This window comes from Hemitrygon akajei, chromosome 10, assembly GCF_048418815.1.
Source record: "Hemitrygon akajei chromosome 10, sHemAka1.3, whole genome shotgun sequence".
Taxonomy (NCBI): Eukaryota; Metazoa; Chordata; class Chondrichthyes; order Myliobatiformes; family Dasyatidae; genus Hemitrygon; species Hemitrygon akajei.
Genome location: NC_133133.1, coordinates 144,060,657 through 144,074,668, shown reverse-complemented (window position 1 = coordinate 144,074,668; position 14,012 = coordinate 144,060,657). Strand labels below are relative to the sequence as shown.

The 14,012-nt window shown below is 37.7% G+C and overlaps 1 protein-coding gene across 2 annotated transcripts in view; it reads left to right on the top strand.

Moving 5' to 3' along the window:
- The first annotated feature begins 1,763 nt into the window (after positions 1 to 1,763).
- The window catches only part of pparab (peroxisome proliferator-activated receptor alpha b), a 142,254-nt gene continuing 130,005 nt past the window's right edge, over positions 1,764 to 14,012 (top strand). The window contains exons 1-2 of one of the 2 annotated variants that reach the window (XM_073059219.1): positions 1,764 to 1,779; positions 3,132 to 3,198. The gene's annotated coding sequence lies outside the window, so the exon portion shown is untranslated. Of the gene's footprint in view, positions 1,780 to 1,989; positions 2,124 to 3,131; positions 3,199 to 14,012 lie in introns of those variants that run through there. The other variant, XM_073059218.1, reaches the window with a different exon arrangement.

The window sequence follows — 14,012 nt, the reverse complement described above, 5'->3', positions numbered from 1 at the left end:
TTTTTTGTTTTTAACCCAGAGATTCTATGAGTGAAACCTGTGTATAATTATTCTTTTTGGAAAAAGTTATTTTTTTCATTAAAGTTCATAGAATTATTTTACTTATCAGTATCAACTGGAGTGGGAGGGGCAAAATAATTTTTTAAAATTTACATCAGGAAGTTTTCTATTGGTCAAAAGAAATGGCGAGATGTGACGCATAGGATACTTGGCCAAATAGAAACGCAGATCTGTGCCAAAGCAGACGTATCGAGAAATGTTGTTGCTGAGAGAGCTTATGGAGGCCTTTTTTGTGTTTTGCTTTGTTATGGCATATAGTCTAGTGAGAACACAAGCCATATCCATTTTAGCAGTGGGTCTTTGATGACCCACCTTGAATGGAATACACTCTGGTCAGAAAAAAGGCAGGTTAGTTTAAAAAATAAGCAATTCAGCAAGTGACTGAGATACTTTTTCTTTCTCTAGGCCGTGAGTGAGTGCCAGGGTCTCTTGTGCGAGAAAGCTGGAGAGAAAGCCAGCAAATGTAATTGCGCTATCAGAGCTAGTGTTCAGAAATAAACCCCACCTTTTTTTAGATTCACAAGTCGACGAGTTGAACTTTTGACTTCCTTTGGTTGCTACATGCTCGACAATAGAGCCGTCCATGTAAACTGTTCTTCTTTTTCTAAATCCACCAAAGCAGCAAGAAAGAGAGGAATTTTTTTAAAAAAAAGTTTGTATTGGTCTTTCAGCAGCGGCAGGAGTAGGGTGGGTGGGGTGATGCTTGGAGGATAGGGGTAGTAATATGTTCTCTGAACTTATGTGAGCGGCTTCTGGAACCTGTGCCAAAAGGGGCAGGAAGTTGTTTTATAATAGAGTTACAGTAATCTGCCATATGTTGATCATAAAAATATTACTTAAAAAATACTACTTTCAGTTCTTGATGTCCAGCTAAAAATATATTTTGAGTTAGCTTGTGAATCTCAGCTCGAATCCTAGGATGCTCCTAACAAATGCATTTAAATCTGCAACGTGACTTTTGGCACGATTCCTTAAGTTTGCTTGAGGTTACTTTGGGGGGGGGGAGGGGATGGGCGGGGAGGGAAGCACGCTACACAAGCCAAGTTTAAAAACACAGCAGAAAAAAAGAAACTTTGCTGAAATTTTCTGAAAAATAGGTTTCAAAATATACTGATCAGTTGAATCCAGGAGCTTTTTATGTGCAGTTTTTAGAGCCAGATTTGCTTTCTGTACATTTTCAACCTAACAGCAATCATGGCAGCTGTTTTTCTTCCAGCACAGCAGTTGCTGTCTCGCCCAAATGCTTATCAGCCTTTGACTCCATGCCAAGATAGTTGTAAGGGTCGAACAGTTTTAACTTGGTTGAGCAGCTGGTTAAGAGCAGGGACATAGGAACAAAATTATTCAATTAAGTGTGGATTTATTTTCTATATTGATTCTCAAGGCTAAATAATGGTGCCTTGTTGTAACGTGTTTTGATATACAATCTTGGAAGACTTTCTTTTTCCAAATTATATACTTTTCGAAAAATTTCATGTTATCTCTTGTATTTACTACGGATAAAGCTATTGAAGGTAAAAGGTTAATAAGTAAAGATGCAATAAGAATGGCGTGTCTTTAAAAGGGTGAGAAAATCAGTCTCATGCTCCATGTCTTAATTCATTACCTGGCTCGAATGAGTGTATGTGTTTGAGGGAAGGAGGGGTGGAGGCAACAAGGAAGCAGGAATGTGCACTGGCGCAGTGCGGTCCAGTTCAGCCAGAAGATCGGTGGTGTCAGGTGTTGCACGATGCATGGCTGTGTGATGAAAGTGGCTAACTCTCGCACACAGGGTGGATGAAGTGGGGGGGGGGGAACTGGTGTGGGTAGTGGGGGCTTTGCGCTAGGAGGTGGGGGTAAAACATGCTTCTATTTGATCATTGGTTCAAGCCTCTTGATAACTCCTCTGTCCTCTTTGATAGACAGTTGCAGTCACTCGTGAGAGGGCGACTGAGCTATGCTTCTGTTCCTGTTGCAAGGGCCTCCCCCTCAGACAGCCTTTGCCAGACCAGAAGATTTCTCCTCACGACAAACTGGATTTTTGTTTATTGTTTCTCTATTGTGACTGGTTGGCAGAAGATGAGGTTCACATTTTTTTTGGTTGAATGACTTTTTCCTTCCTTTTTGGCTTTCTGTGAAGTAATGTGAGGGTTAGCGCAGCTGCAACGTGTTATTTAAATGAATAAATCTTTTCTGATTTGAGTATTGAATTTTGCTCAGTGTGCCTACTTAATCTTGCATGGGTTATGAAGGTGCTTGCTTCAAAATACGAGAGTATTCTACTACTCAAAAAAAGCAGCTTGGTCTTCTGATTATTCTACGCATCTGTGTGTGAAAGGACAGAGTTATATGTGGATCTGCCGATAGCTGCGTTGAAATAGCTGCACTTCTGGGTGCTCATTTTATTTCCATATTCTGATTGGGAAAGGAACAGGGTGTGCAGCAGAGCACTGTTTGGGATAGGTGCCAACTCTAGACAAAAGACATAAAATAGGCTGTGAAAGAAAATATTCAGATTAATGCGAAAAGGATTATTGATGATACTCTGGAATGAAAGTAGTAAATAATTTGAGTTAAGCCATGTTAGTTTCACTTTCAATTTGGAAGTAAGAAGAGAAAATAGACAGCTGTTTTTTGAAAAATGTATGAACATACTTTCTCCTCAGTGCTGGCATTTGAATTGTGAAGTGGTGGTGAGGGGGGGCATGTTCATGGGGTAGATGGTACTGGGGCGGTGGTGGTCGCTTCTGCCTGTTGAATAATTCATAGACTTGGTTGTGAGGCTGGACCAGCAATGTTATTAGCATGCATCAGACATGCTGTTTGTCTGTTTGCTAACATTCTTCATTCAAAGACTTGTTAACTACCAGACGAGTTTAACACACTGGTTTCCAGCTACCCTTCAGCTTCCCATTGTCACCAGCCTGGCAACTGAAGGTGATTGGGGAGGGGGCAGTGTGGGGGGGCACGGATGGCAGGGAAAGCTGCAGATGAAAACTGGAAGTGGTTGCTAGGTAGGGACCGCCTTCTATTACTCAGGCCTGTGAGTACTTGTAAAAATGGAGCTGACTGTTCTCTTGTCTGCATTACAGGATGGCAAGAGGCAAGGTGAATGCTTTCTCGTGATCTAGCCCTGACGATTTCTTATACTTTTTGAGGGTAAGCATCTCCCTCCCTTGTTCTCTCTCTCTCTCTCTCTCCCCCCCTCCCTCTTTCTCTCTCTCTCTTTTTCCCTCTCTCTCGCTCTCTCTCTCTTCCTCGATCTCTGTCTCTCCTCTCTCTCCCTCTCACACTCTCTCTCTCGTCTATAGCTCTATTAATGCAGTACTGTAATGATGCCTGTATTTTTAGCTTCTCAGACTAATATGAATGCTATAGCCAACTAAGTTTATATTTGCAAACATTGTATATGAAAATTGCTGTTGCCTCACTTTCGGAAGATGGCAGCGCCTGCTGTAGTTTCTATCCTTCGTGTTTGATTTTGTTCGTTTTTTACGGATTTCCCAATAATTTTTTTCCCTTTTCCCTTTTTCTTGAAAAAAAAGTTGTTCAATATGGTGAAGTTTAGCTCGTTGATGAGCGAAGGTTTTGTTTTCTGAGTCTTTTATTTCATTCAGAGTGCACATGTTCTAGGACCAATGCCAGTCTTTCTTCTTGGGTTATAATGCAGTTTCTCTGTTGGTTACCACCCTTTACTGGCGCAGGAATATGGGACAGCGTGAAGCAGCAGAGAAAATAAGAGCTTATTTGTTTTTTTGGGTTTGCTTTTGCATTTGTTTTTAATACACATTATGGATAAAACATCTTTCTGTGAGTGTGAATAGATATTTAATGTTAGGGGCTCAAAAGGAAGAAAGAAATAGGCTCTATTTATTTCCCCAAAAGTATATTTCATTAAGTCCCCTCATGTACAGTAGTCCTTTCCACAATTTTGTCGTCGGTATATACCAGTAACCCTTGGTAGATCACTGCTGTCCTCTCCATTTGACTTTTTCTTACAGTTTTTTAAATGGTGTTATTTAGGTAATAAAGTTAGTCTAATTCTATGCTTTGTTTGGATGGACTACATTGAATGAGCTTCAGAAATGCTTCTTTTTGTGTTGTCTGATTTTGGCGCGCACTCTACAAAGTAATTCTGTATTTTTTCCAATAGCGAAAATCAACTATTTATTAACTTTTTTTTGTTACTTTCTTTCTGCATTTCTACTGTTGGAATTATTTGCGAAACACTAATATTTAGGAATGATTATTTGAAAGAAGAGTGTACAATTACTTGAATGTGCTGGAACAGTAAAACAACTTCGTGTTTGCTTGGTTTACTTGCAACTTTTTTCCAGATTTTTAATTAACCCCATACTACTTGAATCTACTGATAGCAAATCTTGATGTATGACTCCTGAAGCTTCCATTTCCAGGTGCTGTTTATATTTAACAATTTTTTTCAGTAGAAACTGAATAACAACATTTAAAAATGGAAAAAAAATTTGTATTTTGTTAAATTTATTCAGTCAAGCCTGTTGGTTTCAAAACTTGTTTTAGAAATTAAAAAAAAAAAAATTTGATAGACTAGGAGGTGACTTGAGGTCATCTGAGACACATGGTCAGTCTACTCCATTCCAGTGTTCAAAGTTAGTTGATTATATAAAATTTAAATAAATTGTTTATCGTCTTAAATATGGTAATGATAATTATTTTTATAAAGCAGAAATAATGATCTTAATCTTCTGATTTATCAATGCAATGAGTTGGCCAGATTATTTTTGCCTTGCAATGAATTTCATTCCCTCGTGTTAACTTCACTGCAGTCTTCCATTGTTTCCAGACATTGATTGTTGCTTATAATGGTTTAATGCTCTGCTGAAGAACATTTCCACTTGACTTTATATTGCTTAGACTGCTCTTGTGTGCTTTTTGTCGATCTGAATGGATTCAGTCAAATAAAACTATTTTCGATTAATTGGCTATTTCAGCATGTGGTTTCAATATTATTAGGTTCAATTTAAAAGAGTGAGAATAAAACTTGAGAGTTAGTGCTTATTTAACCATGACTATCTACAACTGTAGCAGATATTGTCATTCTCAGATGTCAGTCTTTTGTGGAATGCAGCAGCAAATATTACAGTTATTATTTATATTCAGCTAGAACTTGTAAAATTTGCTGAATGAAAGATAGCACTAGGAAATATTATTTATTTTTAAATATATTGGATTTTGTTTTAAATTACTTTATAAAATATGAGTGGTTATATACAGTTTTTAAAGTTCAGTTTAATTGCATCAATATCAGCTAGGTTTGAAGAATGTTCCTGCTACCTGTGTTTGTATGTGCCTCTATACATATATGTATAGATGTACATATACATAAATATATATATATATGTGTGTGTATGTGTGTGTGCACGCGCATATATGTGTGTGTGTCACTTTCTCTGTCTCCTGTACCTGTTTTTTACATAAGTTTATTTAATGTATTCAGTAAACCGTTGTATGTTTACATCTAAAAATTACTTTGTATCCTGATGTCATGCTTACCAAGAGCACATATTCATTACTGCTAATGGAAAGCTCCTGATAGTCAGCAAATTGAACTAATCCACTCAAAATAGACTCATAACACACAGATATATGACACACCACAAAAGGCTGTTGTGCTGAGTCAATGAATGCTGATACTCTTATGTTCAAATATTTTATTTCCTGAATAAGATTTTTCTTCTTGTATTTTTTTCTCTTAAGTAGCCATATTGTTAGTTGCAGTTATGGACAGTAACTCATTTGAGTAGAAATGCCAATTTCTTTAGTGGTTTCCTATCTTGTTCCGTTAAGTGCTGCTTTTATTTCATTGTACTTTGCTTGTTCTCAAAATCCACATTTTGCATGTTTTTCATGATGCAATATACTACTTTTTAAAAATAATTGTTCTCTGCCAATTACTTCTGGGATCTGTACTGACGTGCAATTCTTCAAAATGTCATTTGGTGTTAAAAATGACCAGGCACCTGTTGTTTAGGGTCTATTTTAGAAATGAAGAAACTGATCTAACAAATTAGAATAAGAAGTCTTACAAAGAAACTTTGCTGTAAAATTCCCGCAGTTAGATTGTGCAGCAACTGCATTTTGCACTAATTATACCTAACCAAACTACAGATTTGAAAAAGAAAAGAAACCTTAGTTATTTGTGTCTCTAGAGATAATTGATATAGGATTAATATGAGATTATTTCTTTTCCCCATAAAACATGTTGTTTGAACTTAAATCTAACACTTCATTCTTAATAGATAGAATAGAAATTGTTTGCTAAGCCATACCAGTACAGTCAGACCTTCAATGTTGGAATGGGGGGGAGAAAAAATATATTTTAATGAACAAAGTGACTTCATATGGCAAGAAAGCTGGATTGTTTTCCTTGTTATATAATGGAAAAACATCATTCTATTAATATGAGGAAATGTAAAATTTCTAATGTAATATTGAAAGCTGGAGCTAAGATGGTTGGAGTGGAATTATCAGCTTCTTCATGAAGTGAATGTAGTTAAGTAACTTCAATTTCCTGTTTTGTACCTGTAACTAATTGTCAGGTTATTATGCAGCCTTCACCTTCTTTAGCTGGTGGTAACCAATACTGTGTTGAGGATTAAGTTTCAAAGAAATGAACAGATTATCAGCAGGAGAATCTGTTTGGTGGAAAGATTGCATTAGTGAAGTTTGGTTTTAAGACTGTCATTTTAATTAGTACAGTGTTCTAGTAGGAGGCTGAGGGGGGATTGTTGGTTCACTGAATCATTGCCAATATTCACTTTGTGAAATAAAGAAATACATTTCAGTGAAGACCAGGGGTAAAAATCAGCTCTTGTCAAATTGGTGCTTCAATCAGGAAATTGTGACTACAAATGGAAATTAAATGATAATTACTGATCCAGTAACCCTTTAAAGAAAGTGAACTGAACTGAACAAAGGCAAAACAATTACTCTCTAAATATTTTCTTGTTTTTGTTTTCAATTTTAAGTTTTTAGTACCAGTCATTAAAGAATCAATAACTGACAATTTGACAGTTTGAAATTATATGAGGAGGCTGGACTATCTCAATCAACAAAGTGACTTCATATGGCAAGAAAGCTGGATAACTGACCAAGAGGGATTATGTCATGCACATGGTTAGAGATTGGGTAGGAGAAAGAGAAATCAAACAGTGCAATCTGTCAGACAAGCATTAATAGACAAGCCGGTTAAAGGATGCATTATTACTTGAATTCTGAGATTCAATACAGTACAAAAATATCATTTGCTTTTTTGAGGTTGGTTATTGATATTGGCAGGGGTGAGTAATTTGTTATTGTAATAAAATCTAGTTCCTAGATAGTATGATGGTCAAACCCTTGTGATAGGGGCTGAAATATGACTGAAAACCGATGTGATTTTTCACTAGTGCTTCTGATACAATGCTAATATGCTCTATGTGTTCATATATGCATCTTAATAATGGCAGTAATCAGGTAGCATACAAGCCTGCTTTTTCAATGTTATTGATTCAGAACTTGCTCAAATACATTAAATATCCACTAGTTAAAAGAAAACATCTGAATCTGCATTCAGGGCATATGCAACAAATACAAAAGTTTTTTTTTCTTGAAATGTATGGAAACTTTGATAATGAACCAGAAAAAAATTCTTTGAATGTGAATAATCATTCATATGGCTGGGTGTATGAATTCTTTGTTACACTAATTGTCATAACCAACTAATTGGATTGTTCTTGATTTACTTATTGGGAACATTGAATGTTAAAGGGACAAATTATGAATGTACATTTAGGTATTTTAAAATAGAAAGTAGTTTGTACTTCAGTATTACCTCATCATATTCTCAAAATGCTGAGATGAGTGTAATTTTATTTTAGGTGGATTGATACATGTAATTAAATTGGATGCAGCCAATTTATTCATAGTAATGTCTCATAAACAGTAAATATTGTAAGATTTCAGTGATGAATGCTGTCCAAGACAGCAACAGAATTCCTTGCTGTTACTTGGATCAAGGTATTGATTTCATAATGCTCATCCAAGCAGACAGCAGGCCTCTTTTTAAACTCTCAACTAAGATTTGAAACTTTTGACAATATAGCACCTTCAAATTGTTTGCTGATTATTTTTTAAAATATTGGAATGGGGCTGGAAGCCACAAACAAAGTTAACTTACATTTGGAATGTTACCAACATAAGCATAATGAGAAAAAGCTAGAATTTCTGAATGTCACATTTTTTCCAGGTAACTGCAAATTATTTCTTTTTATTTTAAACTTGCTGAGTTCATGCTGTCAAAATAGAATCATACCAACAAAAACTACCATTGTAGTCAGTTAATTTGTTCTGAAAATGGCATAATTTTTGACATACAACTTTGTAAGATGCTGCAGGCATGATCCTTATTTGCCCCTTCAGTGTTTTTAAGGGAATTAGATAAAGGAGATCATTATGAGATAAATATAAACCTTCATCTCTGGGCAAGGCAATTATGGTAGTAGATCAACCTTATTATACCTTGTCGAATTTTCCTTTTCTTTGACTTCAATGGCTTATGACTTGGGTTAGTACCGAATACTTTATTGGTGTGGGTGGGGTGTGCAATGAATGTCAACTGGGTATGCATGGAAGACCATTCAGAGTGATTTGGTGTGACTTCTTAATTTGGTGCCAGTACTGCTATTCTTAAATTCAGTTTATACCCTTTGATGAACAGCGGTGAGAGTGTTATTTAAAGGGGTCATTAGCCACTTTCATATTAATTTCAGGTTGAATTAATCTGGCTGTTGCTGCAAGCATTTGGCGTTTGGTGCTTTTTTAAGAGTTGCTTTATGTTGCAGAGGTAAATTGGGAGTGGAGGTGCAAGGTAATGAAAGACTTTTTGTGAAGTGAACAACAGACTGCTGGAGGAACTCAATGAGTCAGGCAGCATCTTTGGCAGGGAGCATATTTGTCAGGAAATGGACAGTCGACATTTTGCGTTGAGATCCTTCTTCTGAAAAAGTGGAGGCAAAATAGCCAGTAAAAAGAGATGAAGGGGAAGAGAGGGGCAAGAGCCAGCAATTCAGATGAGGAGGGGTTGAGCTGCAGATAGAATCAGGTGCGAGGAGTAACAGAGGATGGGAGGATGGAGATGGTAGTTAAGAAAAAGAGACAGAGGGAAAGTATGTCACCTGAAATGGAAGAGTTCAACACTCATGCTGTCAGGTGGCAGTTGAGTTTGCAGTTAGCCTCATCCTGGCAGTAAGGGAGACCAAAGACAAACAAAATGGAGAGGGGAATTAAAGGAACTTGCAACCAGAATCTGCAGATGGCCAAGGCTTTGCTTTGTCAACGATCATATCAATGGCCATTTAGTCACAGTGCAAACTTAAAAAGCAAAACAAAATAAACGGACCAAATTTATATGTTAACTTATCAGCTTTATATATTCCCTTGTTATGTGCCTTTGTCAGAGTTTTTCTACTGTGGAATGCTATGCCAGTAATGTTTGGTGATGTTTAATGACTTTTAACAGTGGTGAATGCAAATTGCTTCAGTAGATTTGTAGAAACTCTACAAAAAGGTTTGTCAATGGAAGCTTGCTCGACACTGCAAGGTTACCTCCATCCAGTCTGTATCACAAACTGACATACTACAGCATGGCCATTGCTAGCAATGAAGTAGTGGGGAACTGAATGCTGTTTTCATCAGAAGAGGCAATGTTTGATGACAGTAGTCTAAATTATCTGCAGTATTTTTACTGGATGGGTTTTGCTGCAATGGAAGCTGCATTATCAGCCATTTGGTGCTGCATTGTGCAAACAGAGTTAGGAAAGATATAGTTCAAGCTCCAAGCAAAGCTCTGAACCTTGTTGATGCTGGTTCCTTCCATGTTTTTTTTTTCATACTGAACACGGGTTTTCCGATGAATGTATCGTTGTACAGTGTTTTTCTATTGGGTGCCTCATTAATCCTCATCAGGTTCCTGTGTCGCAAGGTGTGACCTTGCCCTCTAGTGGCCTGGAGTGTGCACTATCCTTATTCTTTGTCTTCTTCAAGCCAATCATGCTCGGTGTCTCACCATGTACTGAGCTTATTTCTATCCTCTTCTCTAAATTACTCTGGGTCAATATTTGAATCACTAGCTGTGAATATAAAATCTACCACATTAGGTTATTTTCAGTCATAGGGCTACGGTGGGAAACTTTGTCACATGGTGCGAGCAGAATCATCTGCAGCTTAATGTGAAAAAGGCTAACGAGCTGGTGGTGGACCTGAGGAGGGCTAAGGCACTGGTGACCCCTGTTTCCATCCAAGGGGTCAGTGTGGACATAGTGGAGGATTACAAATACCTGGGAACTGGTCAAATAACTGGACTGGTCAAAGAACACTGAGGCTGTCTACAAGAAGGGTCAGAGCCGTCTCTATTTCCTGAGGAGACCGAGGTCCTCTAACATCTGCCAGACGATGCTGAAGATGTTCTACGAGGCTGGGATGACCAGTGCTATCATGTTTGCTGTTGTGTGCTGGGGCAGCAGGCTGAGGGTAGCAGACACCAACAGAATCAACAAACTCATTCGTAAGGCCAGTGATGTTGTGGGGGTGGAACTGGACTCTTTGACAGTGGTGTCTAAAAAGAGGATGCTGTCCAAGTTGCATGCCTTCTTGGACAATGTCTCCCATTCACTCCGTAATGTACTGGTTAGGCACAGGAGTACATTCAGCCAGAGACTCATTCCACTGAGATGTAACACTGAGCGTCATAGGAAGTCATTCCCTCCTGTGGCCATCAAACTTTACAACTCCTCCCTCGGAGTGTCAGACACCCTGAGCCAATAGGCTGGTCCTGGACTTATTTCCACTTGGCATGATTAACTTATTATTATTATTTATGGTTTTATATTGCTATATTTCTTCACTATTCTTGGTTGGTGCGGCTGTAACAAAACCCAATTTCCCTCGGGATCAATAAAGTATGACTGTCTGTCTGTCTGTCTGTCATACCATCTTACTGTTTGATAATTTTCTGGCCTGCATTGCCCTCCTGAGTTTTTTGATCCCATGGACTTCCAAATAGGTTTCTGGAGGACTTCCTAATACGCTATGGATTTAGGATATGTTCATTCTTTTCATCCGCTTCCCAAGGATTCCAATACACTGTTCAAAAACTCCAGAGATTGTCCTAATCTATATTGCCTGTTGTTTTAAAATGTATCTCAGCACCTGCATGAGTTACAATGCTCCCTATGAAAGGTTAATCAGCAGGCCAGGCAGCATCTATGGGGAAGAGTACAGTTGGCGTTTCGGACCAAGACCCTTCAGCAGGACTGGAGAAAAAAAGATGAGGTGTAGATTTAAAAGATGGGGAGGGGAGAGAGAAACACAAGGTGATAGGTGAAACCGGGAGGGGGAGGGATGAAGTAAAGAGCTGGGAAGTTGATTGGTGAAAGAGATACAGGGCTGGAGAAGGAGAAGTCCAATAGGAGAGAACAAAAGGCCATGGAAAAAAGAAAAGGGGGAGGAGCACCAGAGGGAGGCGATGGGTGGGCAAGGAGATAATATGAGAGGGGGATGGGGAATGGTGAAGGAGAGTGGGGGTGGTGGTCCATTACCAGAAATTCAAGAAATTGATGTTCTTGCCATTAGGCTGGAGGCTACCCAGATAAACTAAAAGGTGTTGTTCCTCCAACCTGAGTGTGGACTCATTGCAACAGTAGAGGAGGCCATGCATTGACATATTGGAATGGGAATGGGTAGCCTCCAACCTGATGGCATGCCCATTTCCGTTCCTCCAGGACAAATGTCATATCTCGAGTTACCCTTAATATCCAAAGCTTATTTGTTCTCTAACCTGAATATGCTCAATAACTGAGCCTCTGTAGTTCTTCTGAGTCGAGAATTCCAAGGAATTTGGATCTTCTGGCTGATGAAATTTCTTAGTAGCTCTGTTATGATGGCTGACCCCTTATTTTGAGTCAGACACCACCTCATCCCCAACTCAAAAGTTCAAGGCATCCCAGCCAGAGGAAGACTCGTACCTGCATCTGCCCTGTCAAGCTCCATTAGATTTCTATGAAATCAGAAGATGTTGCATTTTTCCATTTGGCATCTTTTAGCAGATTGAGATCCAGCTTCCAATAACTCTGTAAACATTTTGTTCATTTCAATGCATAATTAAAATTATGTAAGGATTAATTAACTTATGTGAAGATTAGTTTAGTCTAACCTGCCTAGTTAAATTAAAACTAGCAGGTTTGAATTAGCTGTTTCTATACACCCCACCCAATTTTACTTCCCATTGAAATCTACCTAAAAATAACATTGGATAGCATGAAATGTACCATACAATACAGGTTCAAATTTACCTTTTGAGTATGTTTGTGTTCCTATTAACCCATAGCTTTGACCTAGTTTTTAGTTTTTCTTGGTTCAGAAAGTTTTATATTTGCCTTCCTTCTATGTAGGGTGTTTGGCATACTGTTGAAGCTCAATCAGTAACTTAGTAATATTATTTTGCTGTCGGTTCTTCAAGACCTGGCTTTGCTATTTCATTATAAATTTTGATATGAAGTTTGGTGATGTAATTTTCCCGGCCTCTTCTTGTATTTCCCATACCTTCTCAATTAAAATGCAAATAAAATTAAGATACCGAGACAGAAATATAAACTTTGGGTGAATTTGGGTAGTGTGTTTTATAATACTAACTGGATGCAGAACTTCTCATTGTACTTATGTCATTAGAGATCTTTATTATAAAGTACTATTTATGTTTTAAAGCATTTTTATGTTTTACAGTTTACATTTATCTATATACTATATATACATATGTGTGAGTATTTCAATATGACTTTTGTTAACTTCATATTTATATGATAGTAGACACAAGATTTGTGGATGTTGGAATCTGGAGCAAAAAAGAGATGCCAGAGGAATTCAATGGTTCTCAGACAGCATAAATGAAAGGAAATGGACAGTCAGTGTTTCCAGTTGAGATCCTTCTTTTGGAGGCTCCTCTCTACAAAGGTTTAAGAATTTCATCTGGTCTAGAGGAAGGGTCTCAAACCAAATGGTGACGGTCCATTTCCCCCTAAGAATGGTGCCTGACCTGCTGAGTTCCAGCAGCAGCTGCTAGTTTTGCTTTATATTATTGTGTATGGTATACTGAATTTCCGTGATATCCCTAATCTTCAGGCTCCCAACTAAAAGGGGTACGATTTATCATTTCAGACCTGTGTATCAAGTTTTGTAATCTGACTTTATTGTTACATCTAATGTAAGTGTTTTAATTGGCTGTAGCAGGAAAACTCTTTTATTTGTCTTGAAGAAAGATAATATGATGTTAGGCCATGAAAGGGAGAAATTATATACTGACCAATAGAATGACTTAAAACTTGAATGACAGAGAATGACATGAATGACAGAGAATGTGTGGACCATCTCAAAATGAATTGGGCGGCTTACAGTATGATCAAGGTTCTTCAATTTTGTGACCAGGTTTAGATTGTTTATTTAATATTGTGATTTTAATGTAAATGTTTTTGTTTTTTGCTTATTTTTTATTTGGGCATTGTGGTTGAGTGTGGTACTGTTTTGACATAAATTTGGGCCTATATTCACTCTCAGTCTCATGTGTAGGTTTGCATTTCCACTCAAAAGGTTATGAATTTTCCCCTGTGCATGGCTAAATCTCAAATAGTTTGGTTTTTTGATTAGTGGGGAAAGAAACAAAGACTTGCAATTTCCATAAACAACAGATTCAAACAATATGATGATCCTGAAAGGGGAAGGTCAACGTACAATATATTGATATCATTTACAATATCCACAGGAGTGGTGCAGCTTGCCATTTTTAACAACCTTACTCTTTTTTTCATGAGGCAGTACCATACACAGAGGATTTTTAGAGACAGTCATAGACCTGGTTGAATAATTAACTGCATGGCCTCCAAAGAGTTCTTTAAAGCAACAGT